Raw genomic sequence first — 15,954 nt, 5'->3', positions numbered from 1 at the left:
GGCTTACAAAACAGAAATTTACTTCTCACAGTTCTGGACACTAGAAATCCCAGATTGGGGGGGTGATATGATTGTGTGAAGGTCCTCTTCCAGATACAGACTTTCATCCTTTGGATGAAAGAGACTAAAGGGCAAGTCTTTAGATATATGTCATCAAGTCTCCTTGAAGTGGGAGACCCAGAAGAAATCTATAGAAAATATTTGCCTGGAGGCTTCTATACTTAGGAATCCCTATAATGAGTTATTTGCATATTAAATTATACAAAATGTGTTCAAGTGAATGGGTAGATCTTGTCTCAATATTCAAGGCCAAGAGCATCTGAACATTAGGAGAAAGAACAAAGACCAAGCAAACCAAGTTCATTCAAAATACATACAAATAACAACAAGCATAAGTTAAAGCAAGAAATCTCAAGAAAAAGATTAGAATATTGTAGTCTCCATAAAAACCTTAAAACACTCAACAAAAATAATTCAAATGACAAAGTACAAATTGAAAGGCTTTTAAGCCAAGTTAGTGATGAAAGGCAAAGAGCCATCATCCCCAAAAGAAAGCCCAGTATACACCAAAAAAAGATCAGCCTGCATAAGCCAAAGAAAGACCACAGGTGGTCAGAAAAATTAAAGAAGCACCCCATTTTTATTTTGATCTGGTTTCAGTATTGCAAGACATAAACACTTCCATGTCAGAGCATAATATAAGAGATTTTGAGGATGAAATCTTTATTTTTTTTGTAAAGTCATTTAACATTCAAACATCAGAGTTTTTATTTACGTGGGTATGAATTTGAGTAAGTATATTGTTTTTCTATTGCTGCTGTAACAAATTACTTCAAATTCAATTGCCTAAAACAACATAAATTAATTATCTTACAGTTCTGTAGGTCAGAAGTCTCATAGACATCTCGTCAACTGAAATCAAGGTATTGGCAGGGCTGCATTCCTTTCTGGAAGTTCTCAAGAAGAATCTGTTTTTGTTAGCTCTAGAGACTACCAGAATTCTTTAGCTCATAGCCTCTTCCTCCATTTTCAAAGTCAGTGACACCCCATCTCCCTGATCCTTTTTAATTGATCACATCTCTAGGAAAGGTTCTCTGGCTTAAAGGACTGATAAAATTAGAGCAGTTTTATTTCCCCGACCTTAATCACAGTTGCAAAAGTCCCTTTCACCCCATTCAGGGTAACACAGGGACAGGTTCTAGGGAATAGGTATAGACATCTTTGGGAGGACACTATACCACCTACTATAGTAAAAAAAATTGGATCTTCCTCAGGATGAGTTAAGCTCACATTTTCAAGTATTCCAGATGTCATCAAATGCTCAAGACTTCTCCCCAAATCGATGAGGGCATCTCTCTTTCGCTTTGTGGGTTCATAAATTCTGATGTCTCTCAACCTGTGCTCTTAATTTACTACAGGAGATGATGTCTTCTCCCTTCCACTAAATAAAAACTTACTCAGTATATCACTTGAGATATTTGCTATTCCTTGTACTCAATTAAAATATCATAACTTCTTCTTTTGTTTTTTTTGTCCTTCATTATATACACAATTGCTATATCAGACACTCTCCCAGAGGCAAGTATTATATATTCAACTCTCTTCAGATGATTTCCACACAGCACCATGGAGATTGAGGAGTTTATTGATGCTTTTACCATTTAACAAGTATCTGGCAAAACAAGTTTGTATTTTATAGGCAGAAAACAACAGACAAGTGGTTATTTTAAGTCAAGCTATCAAAACACATCAAATTAGATAAAGTTGGAGAAAAGAACTTTCCAAAGCAGGTCACTAAAAATTTCCCTCAGAAACCATTTTTTGGGCATGTTTAAAATTCAATTTTCGACACATTTTTTTTTTCCAGAAACTCCCGATACTTAAAATGAGGTTCCTCACTGATGAACTACTTTTGTCCTTTTCTCAAGGTTGTCAGGTCACAGACACCACAGGAGATCAGAGCTAGAAAGAAACTCTGAAATCTATGTTCTTTACTTAATAGAACAAGGAAACTGAGGCTCAGTAAGTAAAAAGAATGAAGTATGAGAATCACATTGGTTTTATGGGTGGAAAAAAAAGGCTTGAATTGCTAGTGAACATTATTCAGAATTAGGACCAAAAGGGAGAAATTCTCACATTCTCAGGCTTCCAACTAACAACACTCTTGTTCATAGCTTAACCTTGAGAATGGTAATAGCCACGAGCCAGTGGAGCGGAAGGCCAGAGGAGAGAAGGATGTCACTCACGCTGATGGAGTGAGTACCTTGCCAATAATAGGAATCTGCACACAGTCCCTTAAGCAACGATAGTTCAGCATGGTTTCCCCCAAAGAGTCTATTTTCATTAAACATTTTCAGCCACAGCTTGCTTGATTTTTAATAAATAGGCAAGTTGGTAATCTTTCTTCTGAGAATTTTATATCTGGTGTTAAAATGAATTTAAATCAGCATGCCATGTAATTGTACATTTTCAACAGAGTATAAAAACATGCAACAGCAAATCACTAAACCTCCCATAGTCCTTACCCAATACTTACCTCTTCTTTGTCCCTTTTCTCACATATATGTGACACCTGGGAAGACACCAGGCAGCGTTTTGTCATGATTCATTTAGGCCATGTACCTTTGGTCTCTGAGAAAAATTTCTGTTCTCACACATACTCCTGCTTCAGATATCCTACAGCTGAAGACAATGGAAAAGTGAGAGAAAATATAAGGGCTCATTAGACAAACATAACATCCCATCCCATGTAGTGATGAAAGTTTACTTCTGTTTTAATTCCAGGGACCCCTATGAAAAAACTTCACACAGAATGTGCTCCCATGTTCTCTCTCTCACTGTCACCATCACAGGAAAAGGCTCCAGAAAATGTTTGTTGGGCTTTTTTCCAGCTTTATTGAGGTATAATTGAGAAATACAACTGTGTATAAATTGTATTAAAAGTATACAAAGTGATGATTTGATATACATACACACTGTGAAAAGATTCCTTCCATCCAGTTAATTAACACATCCATCACCTCATGTATTCACCCTCTTCTTTGTGTGTGAGTATATTTAACTATTACCCTCTTAGAAAATTTCAATTATTCAATACAGTGTTATCAATTATAGTCACCATGTTATACATTAGAACCTCAGACCTCATTCATCTTATACCTCAAAGTTTGCACCCTTTAACCAACCTCTCCCTGTTTCACCCATCCCCAGCCCATGGCCACCACTTTTCAATTCTATGTTTCCATGAGCTTCACCTTTTTTAAAAAAATTTCACATATAAGTGATTGCATGCAGTATTTGTCTTTCTCTGGCTTATTTCACTTAGCATAATGTGCTCCAGTTTCATCCATAGTTTCATAAACTACAGCCTTTTCATCTTTTTAAAGGTTGAATAATATTCCTTTGTGTGTATATGTGCATGTGAAAGAGAGAGAGAGATCTATTCATCCACTGATGGAAAATTAAGTCGTTCCTACATCTTGGCTGTTGTGAATGATGCTACAATAAACATGGGAGTACAGATGTCACTTCAAGATAATAATTGTGTTTCCTTTGGATATACTCAGAAAAGGGATTGCTGAATCATATGGTAGATCTGTTTTTAATTTCATGGAGAAATACTGTTTTCCATGTGGAAAAAATATTCCACCAACATTGTACAAGAGTTCTCTTTCCTCCTCATCCCTGCCAGCACTTAACTATCTTTTTTTTTCATCCAATATTTTGTTTTTCCTGATTTTACATCTTTTATTTATTCAGGTATAATTAACAGTGCTACATTAGTTTCAGGTGTACAATGTGATTTTAAAATTCTATCCATTTCTCAGTGCTCATCAAGATAGGTGTACTCTTAAACTCCTTCATCTATTTCACCCATCCCTCCCACCCACCTCCCCTCTGACAACCATCAGTTTGTTCTCTGTATTTAAGAGTATGTTTTATATCTTTGTTTTGTTTCTTAAATTCCACATGTGAGTGAAATAAATCAGTCAGAGAAAAACAAATACCATACGATTTCACTCATATAAAGAATCTCTTGTCCTCTGAGAATAGATATTCTAAAAGCTATAAGGTGATATCTCATTATAGGTTTGATTTGCAATTCCCTGATTATCCATATACCTGTTAGTTGTTTGTATGTATTCTTTGGGAAAACATCTATTCAGGTCCATTGCCTATTTTTATTTTTTAATTTTTTAAAAAGATTTTATTTATTTATTCATAGAGACAGAGAGAGAGAGACAGAGACAGAGACAGAGAGAGAGAGAGGCAGAGACACAGGCAGAGGGAGAAGCAGGCCCCATGCAGGGATCTTTATGTGGGACCAGGAGGCAAAATAAAGATGTGTCACAGAAACAATGCTGGGAAGGGCACATAAAAGTTTTGGTCACCACAAATAAAACTAGAAATAGGGTGGATCAAGTGATGGACAGGCCCAAGTGAGAAACAGGTCTATGGCCCCCTACTCAACTGTCTGACTGCCTACTAAGGCCACTGTATATAACTTTCTATCTGCTAAGATTCTGGGTCCCCCTTTTCTAGACCTTTGGAATCTTTTTGATTTCCTGGAATTAATTGTTATTCACTGATTTCATCCAGTTCAATACCCCTCTCTCAACTCTACGTGGTTCTTCCCTCAGGCCCCATTAGGCCACTCCTTGCTGGCATGAACCTGTCTCCACATGGAAAAGACACTGAAATCATGAAAAGGAATGAGAGAATAGGAGCCAAGAAAGAAAGACAACAGAGGACTAGTCCTAAAAATAAGAGAAGTAACACAACATATAACCATGCAAGGGATGTGTGGTAAAAGGGTGCAGTGCAGACTTCCAAGAGGTGCACGTGGTGAAAATAAACACTTTGGAGACAGAGTGCTAGTTTTAATTCAGCTCTGTTTACCAACTGGGTTAATTTGGACAAATTACTTTATCTCTCTGGGTCCTAACTAAAACAGATGAATAATAATACCACTTACCCTCATAGCAGTTTGTGGAGACTAAACAAATCAATACACCTAAATACTTAGCACACATAGCTTACACTCAGTTAAAGTTGACTAATACTACATAATAACATGAAAATAATATCCCTTGAATCCTTGACCCTTTTATAAGTGTCTTAAATATATGTAAAAGGTCTTAACATGTGCATCTATAAGTGCCAAGTTAGTGCCACTATTCTTTCCAAAAAAACAAAGTACTGTCTCTGGAAGAGAACATAAGAAAGGGGCCTGTGTCAGCCCCTTCATTCACAGTAACACATATTCCTCCCTGGAGGGAGTTTGACAGATTATGACATATAGTTGCTGTCAGGAGTGAAAAACAACCTTGTAGTAAATAAGTTTTTAATATGTGTTTTTGAAAAATTGGGACTATGCTTTAAAATTCCTTGAAATTAGTCACAGGTAAGTATATGATTACAAGAACACAATGCTTTCCCTTTCCTCAGTGGCAGCAACTCCTCAAAACAGAGAAAGCAGACTAATTCTTCATGTTGAAGATGGAGCCTCATCCTCCACTCCACAAGCTGGGAAGTCATTCTTGTCACAATAATGGAATTATAGCTGTGAATCTTCCATGCTACTCCAGTAGCAGTCCATGTATTTTCTCCTCTACCCAGTCCATGTCCCTGGATGATGACAATGAGGATAATTTGATATTGAAAATAATCTGGTATAATGGGTGGAGATTAATCAAACATAGTTGGATTTTAGATATTTCAAAGTTGATGCTGAAGTCTGTAACAAGAAAAGACCAGATGATGAGCTCCTAGGAAAAGTAGTTCTCACTGAGTGGAGCACATGAATCTCAAATGAGACCTGGAAGCCTCAGATGGTGAGAATGTGAAGGAGAAAATTAATTCATGAAAGAAAGTACAAAACCCTGTCAGAAAAGCCAGTCCACCAAAAGCACAAAGAAAGAATGAGTGACAAAGGAAGAGGGCAGAGTCTCTAAGACTCTAGTATAGGCTGTGTGCCCAGAAAGTCTACTTCAGGAAAATGATATTGGTAGATGTAAGCAACCTCTGGGACCAGGTGCCTGAGCAATCTTAACCAGGAACCAAATAGAGAAGGATCCTACTTGTTATAAGCAGAAGAGCTAAGAGAGAGTAGTGCCTGAGCTCTGGGTAGACTGGATATTTCTTACCTACCTGTCATCCATTCCCACCTTATTCCTTCCTAGCAAAGTCTCTATTTCTTTTTTTTTTTTTTTTCAAAGTCTCTATTTCTTTCCATAGATTTTCTCTTCCTCTATACAGCCTCAGAGAAAGTTAACCCCACCTCCAGTTCTTAGGATGAGTCTTAGCTGTCTAAAAGAAATCTCATCAGAGGGAGGCAAGATGGTGGAAGAGTAAAGGACTTCTTCATCTGGTCCCTTCAATTTAGCTAGATATCTGTCAAATCATTCTGAACACCCATGAATTCAATCTGAGATGTAAGAAAAGAATTGCTGTAATTCTACAAATAGAAAAGCAACCACTTTTTGAAAAGTAGGAGGTGTAGAGAAGTGAATCTGAGGGGATGTATTGGAAGATAAATGGTGGGGATAAGGGGAGCCTCCATAAGCCAGCTACTACAAAGTGATATAGCAGTGGAGGGCAAAATTGGAACTTTTAGAAGTCTGCTCCAGTGAGAGACATCCCTGCCTAAAAGCTGCTCATGTGGTGAAGTGGGGCACAATCCAAAGTGGGACAGCGTGGTCTCAGGACACTTGGGGTCACAGAAAGAACGAGGGTACTTGAGCCAGCAGAGTTCCCAAGCATTGGAGCAGGGAAACCAGCTATGGTCAGGGAGTCCAGGAATAGGCTGTCAGTTTGGTTTGTCAAACTGCAGGATTGGGCAACCCATCTCCAAGTGGGGGCCGTGCAAGTGGCAGGCCTGAGGCAACCCTCCTCTCTCCCCCAGGAGGAGCGGCACAAGTGCACATCGAGTGAGTCTGTAGAGTTTGGTCCACACAAAACTAAAGACTACTTTTCCCTGAGGGTTTGCTGAAGAGAGGGGGGCCACAATCTTTCAGCTCCAAGGCTGGAGATTGGGTGACGGTTATTTTTATTTTTATCCTCTAAAGCAGCATGGAAAGACTTCAGGGAACAATAGCCTCATAGAGCAACCCAAAGCAGCTTACACTGAGCCCAGACTCCCAGCAAGGGGTGGTGCAACTCCGTTCGGGCAGAGACCCCTGATAATCAGAACAGCAGGCCCCTCTCCCAGAAGACCAGCTAGAACATGAGGTGAATACCAAGTTTATGGATTACACAGAACTGCAAAACTCCAACACTAAGGGAAATAGTATATAGAATATGAGAGTTTTTTCTTATGATTCTTTTATCTTTCAATTTAAAATTTTCCTTTTCTTTTTTCTTTTTTTCCTTTTCAATTAGTTTCTTATCAATTTTTTGTTTTTAAGTCTTTTTTAACTTTCATTTTTATACTTACATTTTATACATATATTCTTTTGCTGTACTCAACTTGTGTGTGTGTGTGTGTGTGTGTGTGTGTGTGTGTGTTTGACTTTCTACAATTTTGAGATGTAGTGTCCTCTAACAGACCAAAATACACCTAGGACCAAGTGGATCACTCTGTTTCATCCACCTGGGAGATTATATTCTCTCCTTTTCCCCTTTTTTCTTTCTTTTTCTTTTCTTTTTTGGTTTCTGACCTCTTTGGATTTGTCTAGTATGTATTTCACTTGGGTCATAGTTGATATTTTTTATTTTGTTTTCTCGTGCATCCATTCTTTTCTGGGCAAAATGACTAGAAGAAGGAATTCACAACAAAAGAAAGAACAGAGGCAATACTCTCTGCCACAGATCTAATTGATATGGATATAAGTAAAATATCAGAGCTGGAATTCAAGATAATGATTATAAAGTTACTAGCTAGACTTGAAAAAAGCATAAAAGACATCAGATAATCTCTTAGTGCAGAAATAAAATATAATCAGGCCAAAATTAAAAATGCTTTAATTGAGATACAATCTAAAATGGATGCTCTAAAAGGTAAATAAAGCAGAAAAAGGAGTCAATGACATAGAAGACAAAAGGATGGAAAGGAAGGAAGCTGAGTAAAAGAGAAAAACAACTAATGGGCCATGAGAGAGGAGGCTTCAAGAAATCAGTGATACCATAAAGTGAAACAATATTACAATTGTTGGGGTCCCAGAGGAACTCAAGATACCTCCAGATTGAAAGTGAGTGGATGGAGATCATTTGTCATGCTAGCAAACATCAAAAGAAAGCTGGGATAGCAATCCTCACATCAAATTAGATTTTAAACCAAAGATTGTAGTAAGAGATGAAGAGAGACACTATATCATATTTAAAGGGTTTATCCAACAAGAAGATCTATTATAAATATTTATGCTAACTTGAAAACAGCCAATTATATAAACCAATTAATAACAAAATTAAAGAAACAACTGATAATAATACAATAATAGTAGGGGACTTTAACACCCCACTAGCAACAATAGACAGATTAACTCAGCAGAGATCAACAAAGAAACAAGGGCTTTGAATGACACACTGGACCACATGGACTTCACAGATATATACAGAGCATTCCATCCTAGGCAAAAGAATACACATTTTTCTCAAGGGCACATTAAACATTCTCCAAATATATCACATACTGGTTCACAAATCAGGTCTCAACTGGTACTAAGATTGAGATCATTCCCTGTATATTTTCAGAACACAATGCTTTGAAACTAGAACTCAATCACAAGAGAAAATTTGGGAGAAACACAATTACATGGAGGTTAAAGAACATCCTACTAAAGAATGAGTGGGTCAATCAAGAAATTAAAGAAGAATTTTTTAAAAATTCATGGAAGTAAATGAAAATGAAAACACAACTCTTCAAAACCTTTGGAATGCAGTGAAGCCTGTCCAAAAAGGGACGTATATAAGAATACAAGCCTTTGGGATGCCTAGGTGGCTCAGCAGTGTGAGCATCTGCTTTTGGCTCAGGGTGTGATCCTGGGATCTGGGATCAAATCCTGCACTGGGCTCCTTGTAGGGAATCTGCTTCTTCCTCTGCCTATGTCTCTGCCTCTCTTTCTCTCTCTCTCTCTCTCTCTCTGTCTTTCATGAATAAATAAATAAAATCTTTTTTAAAAAAAAGAATACAAGCCTTTTTCAAGAAATAAGAAAAGTCTCAAATACACAATCTAACCTTACATCTAAGGAAGCTGGAAAAAGAAGAGCAAATAAAGCCTAAATCCAGCAGAAGAGAACTAATAAAGATTAGAGCAGAAATCAGTGAAATAGAAACCAAAAGAACAGTAGAACAAATCAATGAGACTAGAAGCTGTTTTTTTTTAAAGAATTAATAAGATTGATAAACCCCTAGCCTGACTTATTAAAAAGAAAAGAGAAAGTACTCAAATTAATAAAATCATGAATGAAAGAGGAGAGAACACAATCAACACCAGGAAACTACAAACAATTATAAGAAAATATTATAAGCAACTATATGCCAACAAATTAGGCAATCTGGAAGAAATGGATACATTCCTGGAAACATATATAAACTATCAAAATTGAAACAGGAAGAAACAGGAAACCTGAGCAGACCCATAACCAGCAAGAAAATTGAAGCCGTAATAAAAAAATCTCCCAAAAAAAAAGAGTCCAGGGCCAGATGGCTTCCCAGAGGAATTCTACCAAACATTTAAAGAAGAACTAATATTTATTCTTCTGAATCTGTTTCAAAACATAGAAATAGAAGGAAAATTTCCAAACTCATTCTATGAGGCCAGCATTACCTTGATCCCAAACAAGACAAAGACCCCAACAAAAAGGAGAATTACAGGCCAATATCCCTGATGAACATGGATGCAAAAATTCTCACCAAAATACTACCCAATAGGCTCCAACAGCACATTAAAAGGATTATTCACCACAACCAAGTGGGATTTATTCCTGGACTGCAAGGTTGGTTCAAAATTTGCAAATCAATTAACATGATACATCACATTAATAAGAGAAAGGACAACCATATGATCCTCTCAATTGATGCAGAAAAAGTATTTGACAAAATATAGGATCCTTTCTTGATTAAAACTCTGTACAGTGTAGGAATGTAGGGAAAATACCTCAATATCAAAAAACCCAACTATGAAGAGCCCACAACGAATATCGTTCTCAATGGGGAAAAATAGAGCTTTTTGCCTAAGGTTAGGAACATGACAGTTATGCCCAGTCTCACCACTTTTGTTCAGTATAGTACTAGAAGTCCTAGCCTCAGAAATCAGACAATAAAAAGAATTAAAAGACATTGAAATTGGCAAAGAAGGAGCCAAATTCTCACTCTTCGCAGATGACATGATACTGTATGTGAAAAACCCAAAAGTAGGACACCTGGGTGGTTCAGTGGTTGAGCATCTGCCTTCTACTCAGGACAAAATCCCAGGATCCTGGGATCAAGTCCCACATCAGGCTCCCTCTGAGAGAGCCTGCTTCTCCCTCTGTCTATCTCTCTGCCTCTCTCTCTGTGTCTCTCATGAATAAATAAAATATTAAGAAGAAAGAAGAAAGAAAGAAAGAAAGAAAGAAAGAAAGAAAGAAAGAAAAGAAAGAAAGAAAAAGAAAGAAAGAAAGAAAGAAAGAAAAGAAAAGAAAAGAAAGAAAAGAAAAGAAAAGAAAAGAAAAGAAAAGAAAAGAAAAGAAAAGAAAAGAAAAGAAAAGAAAGAGAGGAAGGACCTAAAAGACTCCACTCCAATTCATATATGATTTCAGCAATGTGGCAGGATATAAATTCAATCACACAAAAATCAGTTGCATTTCTATACCCTAACAATGAGATAGAAGTAAAAGAAATTAAGGGATCAATCCCATTTATAATTGCATCTAAAACCATAAGACACCTAAGAATAAATCTAACCAAAGAGGTACAAGATCTGTATTCTAAAAACTACACAACACTTATGAGAGAAATGAGGAAGACACAAAGAGATGGGAAAATATTCCATGCTCATGGGTTGAAAGAATAAATATTGTGAAAATGTCTGTGCTACCCAGAGCAATCTACACATTTTTGTGCAATCCCTATCAAAATACCATCAACAGTTTTCACAGAGTTGGAACAAATAATCCTAAAATTTGTATGGAACCAGAAAAGACCCCAAATAGCCAGAGGAATGTTGAAAGAGAAAACTAAAGCTGGTGGCATCACAATTTCAGACTTTAAGCTGTATTACAAAGTTGTAATCATTAAGACACTATGGTACTGGCACAAAACAGACACATAGATCAATGGAACAGAGAACACAGAAATGTACTCTCAACTCTGTGGTCAACTAATCTTCAAACAGGTAAGAATATCCAATGGAAAAAAGACAGTCTCTTCAACAAATGGTGCTGGGAAAACTGGACAGCCACACATAGAAGAATGCAACTGGACCATTTTCTTATACACAAAGGTAAACTCAAAATGGATGAAAGACCGATGAGACAGGAACCCATCAAAATTCTAGAGAAGAACACAGGCAGTAACCTCTTTGACCTCAGCCACAGCAACTTCTTGCTAGGCACATGTCCAAAGACAAGGGAAATAAAAGCAAAAATGCATGATTGGGACTTCATCAAGATAAAAAGCTTCTGCGCAGCAAAGGAAACAGTCAATAAAACTAAAAGGCAACCTACAGAATGGAAGAAGATATTTGCAAATGACATATTAGATAAGTGGGTAGTATCCAAGATCTATAAAGAATTTATCAAACTCAACACCCTAAAAAAACAAATAATCCAGTCAAGAAATGGGCAGAAGACATAAATGGACATTTCTCCAAAGAAGACATAAAAATAGCCAACAGACACAGAAAAATGCTTCACTTCACTTGGCATCAGGGAAATACACCTCAAAATCACAGTGAGATACCACTTCACATCAGTCAGAAGGGCTAAAATTTATAAGTCAGGAAATAATAAATGTTGGCAAGGATGCAGAGAAAGGGAAACCCTCTTACACTTTTGGTGGGAATTCAAGCTGGTACAGCCACTCTGGAAAACAGTATGGAGGTTCCTCAAGAAGCTATAAATAGATCTACTCTATGATCCAGCAATTGTAGTACTCCATATTACCACAAAGATACAAATGTTTTAATCCGAAGGGGCATCTGCACCCCAATGTTTATAGACGTGATGTCCACAATAGCCAAACTGTGGAAAGAGCTGAGATGTCCATCAACAAATGAATGGATAAAGAAAATGTGGTATATATATAAAATGGAATATTATTCAGCCATCAGAAAGAATACTTACCATTTACACTGACATGGATGGAACTGGGGGTTATTATGCTGAGCAAAATAAGTCAATCAGAGAAAGACAATTATCATATGGTTTCACTCATATGTAAACTATAGCAAATAGAGCAGAGGATCATAGGAGAAGGGAGGGAAATTAAATGGGAAGTCATCAGAGAGGGAGAAAAACCATGAAAGACTCTAAACTATAGGAAATAAACTGAGGGTTGCTAGAGAGGAGGGGGGGTGGGGGATGGGGTAACTGAGTGATGGGCATTAAGGAGGGCAGGTGATGTGAGGATCACAGGATGTTATATGCAACTGAAGAATTGTTGAATTCTACATGTGAAACTTATGATACACTATATGTTGGCTAATTTAAGTAAAAAAGAAAACAAAAATAAAAGAAATCTCATCCTCTTTTCCAGAGGTTAGTAAATTGTCATGTGACCCACTGATACCAGGGAGAGGCTTCCTGGGGCTTCTGCAAAAGTTCTTCCTCACCTTCTGGAAGACATTCTGGACATTCCTCAAAAATTGTTCTTTGTGATGCAAAGCCCTGAACTGCTGCCAACCTGGGAATGAATTCAGTATACAAAAGAGAGAAGGGCTAAAAAATATAAAAACTGGAAGTAGGGGCCATAAGATTAAGTTATTTGAAAGCTGTCCTACCTGCGACTTCCACTTTCACAAGCCACTAAATCCTTATTATGGTTGAAACTACTATGACACCAATGCTTTTGTCGTCTGTAGCTAGAATACCCTGGAAAGGAAGTAGGAGCTAGAGGAGGAGAAGGAAGATGACAACAAAGATGATGAGGAGGAGAAAATAAAATCCTCAATTACAGGTCAAACTCAGAAAAATTACTACAAATTGCAAGAAATCAATATTCTAGCACATGTCTGGCTGACTTTGAAAGCCTACCTTTTCCCACTATCATCTCATGTTGCTTCTCTACAGTGGATAGCAGAAAAGAGCACACTCTCAATTTCCTGCCTGAGTAGGATATGCACTGGATTTCCACACCAGCTGGTAAAATAGTTTTTGCTTGAGAAACAAAGGTCTCTACATAAGAGGAAGTGAAAGAGTACTCCTAGAACTCAGTCTTGAAAGGAGAAACCCAGATCCTTTGGAGGTGATAGGGGCAGAAACTGTTGGCTTTCCTTCGGTCCTGTGGCTTCCCTAGGTTATGTTCTATTATAGTGCAAGTTCTGGCAGTGATCTGAAAGAAACTGCTAGCAACTCCTGTTCTCAAGGGTTTAGCAGAAATAAGTTGATGGAGAAAATAAAATGCTACCAGTGGAGTCAAATACATAGAGAAATTTAGAACACTTTTCTAAAAAGAGCAAGGAAAGTTATACCCCTTATCTTCATTTATTTTTATTTTCCTAGGCTTTAAGGCAAGTGAAATAAGGCATATATTTTCCCCCTTTAAGTCAACAGAAATGCAGCTCATGCTGCATTTCTATAGACAAAGTGCTTCTTGTAAAATGTTTTATTAAAGGCATAAATACTTAGATTATCAAAGAATGCTTTGAAAATACAACAGAACACTCTCTTGTCAGAAATGTAGTTCCCTAAGATGGAATTAGGTATAATATAGTTACTTAAGATAGTAATAGTTAGAAAAAGGCACAAATATCTATTCTAGAGTACAGATTCCCTCCCTGCCCCATCTCAGAAAGGCATTTCCTCCCTACAAGGCCCAGCAGATGAAGATTCTGAGCCCTCTGGCTCCTAATAAGGAAGAGAGGAATGGAGAAGTAGGAGGAAGGGAGGTTACTCCTGCCCTTCTGCCACGATGGATATCCTACCACTTCCCAGTAACAGAGGGTCTGCATGTCACCCCATGGCTCATGATTCTCCAAAGCCTGTAACAAGGGATAGGTGAAGTCACCTGAGAAATATTATATCACAATTCCCTTGCCTCTCTTTCCATGATACTCATCTGGAAATACCTAAGCCTGATTACCCTCAATCATCTTTCTATTCTGCATTTGTACTTAAACAGTTGTCTGGTCTCTTTTTGAATTTGTGGTCACAAATCTTCAGTGGGAGCAGCCCCGGTGGCGCAGCGGTTTAGCGCCCCCTGCAGCCCAGGGCGTGATCCTGGAGACCCTGGATCGAGTCCCATGTCAGGCTCTCTGCATGGAGCCTGCTTCTCCCTCTGCCTGTGTCTCTGCCTGCCTCTCTCTCTCTCTCTCTCTCTCTCTGCATCTCTATGAATAAATAAATAAAATCTTAAAAAAAAATCTCCAGTGGGCCCCAGCACTGCCTGGCAATCCTGCTCTATTTCCCCTATGCAATTCATTTTCTCATTCTCCCGATTTTTCATTTTTCTCTCCTTAGGGCTCCAACACTCCCTACTTTACCTATTCTCAACCAACAGCTCTCATTTCTTATTTCAATGAGAAAATAGATACCAACAGAAGGGAACCCCATATCTTCCCATTATCAAATTTACCAATTTTTCTTATATATAAACATTCTTGTTCTTATCCATCTAATTTCTCCCCATGTATACTGGATGTAACCCCCTCTTATCAGCTCTTAATTATGAAAAAGCCTCAAGGGGTTGGTGAGACTCTTGAAAATACATGTAAAATGTCCAGAGCACAAGTATTTTTTTCTGAAGAACCATCCATAGTTTTCATAAAGATCTCAGAGGGAGCCAAAACATTTAACCACACTATAAGCTAATAAGAATAATAATAGTCAACATGTATTGAGCCTCTAATATATGCCTAGTACTAGCATGAAAAAACTAATTTAATTCTCAATGCAATCTTACAATAAAAGTGTTATTGAAATGCCTGTGCCACAGGTGGGCAAACTGATGGTCAGATGCTTAGAAAGTTTAGATAACAAGCTCAAGTCTACAGCTGGAATTGCAGAGCTCCAATTTGAGCCCAGACAGATGCTCAAGACAATCACGCTAATATTACCTCTGTTGTCTGGAATGACTGGTCACCAGTGGATAGAGAATTTACAATTATTCTTTCCTTTCCTCATTTTATATCTGGAAAACTAATACAAAAATATGTACAAATTCTCTTAAAGAAAATACTATTTTACAATCAAAATTATTCCAATAAACCACAAGGCAGGGGAAGGTGAATCCTTTTACTTCATAAGTAATTTAAATGATATATTGCTTTCCACATTGTGCATCATTTTTTAATAAACTATTATGAGATATTATGCAAATTTAAAGTTATCGGCCTTCTCTAAATAACAGAAAGAACTTTAAATATTTAATCAATGATTTATAACTGCTTGAGTGATCGAAGAAGGTAATTTACCCTGTTCCTAGCACTCTACACATTTGGACAATTAAAAAATTGCTTGGCTTATGTTCTAAAATGCCAAAATATGAGTCACTGTGATACATCCTCACTTGTTATACCTTGACTGCTATTACATCCTCACTCCTTTATTCCTGCAGACCAAGAAACAGATGCTTAAGACACACAAATGCCCCACCCAAAGCTCAAAAGAAAACCAAATATTCTTCTGAAAAACAAAACTTTTCAAGACATAGTCACCTATCCATTGCTTCATATTGCCCAGGCTTTATTTGCAAAATAAATCACAAAATATTTCTTCATTTGCAAAAGTCACAAGCAACATGTCCAACTATTTGAAATAGATAAAAACACTGTCTTGAGTTTCTACAATCTGTCAGAATACATACATAAAGTCTAT

At 37.3% G+C, this 15,954-nt stretch overlaps 1 long non-coding RNA gene across 1 annotated transcript in view; it reads right to left on the bottom strand.

The window, feature by feature from the left end:
* The window catches only part of LOC140636706 (uncharacterized), a 97,066-nt gene that overhangs the window by 40,636 nt on the left and 40,476 nt on the right, over positions 1-15,954 (bottom strand). The window contains exon 2 of the long non-coding RNA XR_012033913.1: positions 2,537-2,682. This is a non-coding gene — a long non-coding RNA (uncharacterized lncRNA). The remainder of the gene's footprint in view (positions 1-2,536; positions 2,683-15,954) is intronic.

The sequence above is a fragment of the Canis lupus genome, chromosome 7, assembly GCF_048164855.1.
Source record: "Canis lupus baileyi chromosome 7, mCanLup2.hap1, whole genome shotgun sequence".
NCBI classification, from domain to species: Eukaryota; Metazoa; Chordata; class Mammalia; order Carnivora; family Canidae; genus Canis; species Canis lupus.
Note: the sequence above shows the minus strand (reverse complement) of the source record. Positions and strands in the feature narration are given on the sequence as shown.